The sequence below is a fragment of the Aplysia californica genome, unplaced genomic scaffold, assembly GCF_000002075.1.
Source record: "Aplysia californica isolate F4 #8 unplaced genomic scaffold, AplCal3.0 scaffold00013, whole genome shotgun sequence".
NCBI classification, from domain to species: Eukaryota; Metazoa; Mollusca; class Gastropoda; order Aplysiida; family Aplysiidae; genus Aplysia; species Aplysia californica.
Genome location: NW_004797283.1, coordinates 1111704 through 1113611, shown reverse-complemented (window position 1 = coordinate 1113611; position 1908 = coordinate 1111704). Strand labels below are relative to the sequence as shown.

General features: G+C 41.4%; 1 protein-coding gene across 1 annotated transcript in view; it reads right to left on the bottom strand.

Annotated features, from left to right (window-relative positions):
* The window catches only part of LOC101859834 (solute carrier family 28 member 3), a gene marked incomplete at its 5' end in the record, with an annotated part of 35484 nt that overhangs the window by 32562 nt on the left and 1014 nt on the right, over positions 1-1908 (bottom strand).

The following is a 1908-nucleotide window of genomic DNA, read 5'->3' as shown; positions in this document are numbered from 1 at the left end:
AACAGTTTTTTTCACCAATGCTTTTCCAGTATAATGAAGGAAATTTTTTTTATACAAAAGGACACACTTGCTAAATGAAGAGGGGAAAACACTCAAGAGAAGTCATCACCGTTTCCTCTATCATTAGCTACTGAACTTAAAAGCGACAGCAGCAACAATATTGCAAAAAAATTGCAAAAATACAATAATGACAACGAGAACAACAACAACAACAACAACAACAACAACAACAACAACAACAACAACAACAACAACAACAACAACAACCTCCTCCTTCTCCCCTTTTTCCTCTCCAACAACAGCAGCAACAACAGCACTTCCTCCTCTTCAACAACGTATAAAAAATAATAACAACAAACACGTAGACGACAACGACGACGACGACGACGACGACGACGACGACGACGACGACAAGAACAACAACAAAAACATTAACAACAACAACCTGCTCCTCATCTGCCTCCCCAATAACAGCAACAACAACAGTAACACCAATGTCCTGCTCTTCCGCAACAGCAATAGTTCTCTCATTCCCCCACCCTGCTCTCACCAACTAATGCTGACCCCAGACTAACCAAGAATAACATATCCATTGGGTCTCTAAAAGAGCAGTTGCACAACGCACAAGAGAAAGAAAAATCAGCACAAAACCTTGTGTAGTCATTAGACAGTTAACGTTCTTAAGCAAACTACAAGCTCTTGACTTGTCTCGCTAGAAAAACCAACAAATTCAAGTAATGAATAAAGTCTGAATCACAGCACGGCATTGAAACTGGCTTCCCCTAACCCCGTAGATGATAATATCTCGCTCCGCTTCGACGAACAGCAAGCATTTGACCCCCCAGACATATTATTTATAATTATTCAACTTGACGCTATGGACGAGCACAAAATCTTTTTCTGGGGGAGGGGGTGGGGTGGGGTGGGGCTAGATCCACCCAGAATTGTCTGTCAAAATAATTTAAAGCTTCAGCTTATAGGGCGTATCGTATCTCATGTTATTAACCAGCCCCTCTTCTTTCTTTCTTTCTTTCTTTCTTTCTTTCATTCTTCCTTTCTTCCTTTCTTTCTTTCTTTCTTTCTTTCTTTCTTTCTTTCTTTCTTTCTTTCTTTCTTTATGGGGAAGGGGATAAGTGAAGCCTAATAGTTGGTGTAGATCTACCTTGCTAGGTATCGGACAGTCCCCCGAGTATGCGTGCGAGTGTGCCAAGCAAATTCGGGAGCAAAACTAAAGGAAAAATTAATGCGATGGTCAGGGAACAAAAGCACCAACGAGTTCAGAGTTTGGTGTGGTCTTTTTGGCCCTATATAGCTGCCCACAGGTGTTGTAAGTTCAGGCACTAGGCCCAAACTGAAATGAAAGTGTGATATTTGGGAAAAACAAACACATCGACGAGTTTACACCTCGCGTGATCCCGTCTATGGCAAACATTCTACACACTCATGGAAATTTACAACTGATATTATCCATTCACGAGAGTGGTATATCTGTGACGCGATGGGCAGTTCAATGACCACAAATTTTCTCTGCTTGGTGGAGCAGCTGAGGTCGCAAGGATTTTTGCTCCGTACACGTACATGTATATTACTCATTACTAAGGGATATTAGCCCATATAATTTTTATGTCTTGTCCTTCAGAGCAGGATCTTAGGGATGACTTTTCTGAAGTAAAAAGTATTTTTATACTGTGACTTGAATATGAAACAGGAGCCGACTAACAATCCCCCTCTCCATATTTTTGAGTATTTGGTACCAGACTGGAGGTGGAATTGAAGTACAATTGGTTTACGGAGCGGGGGTGGAGGGGGTGGTGGTGGAGGAGGACGGTTAAATTTAACATTAATTGTGGATTTGTGACGAAATTTGATAGGACGGCATTCATTTCACGCCGATAAGAAATGGATCAC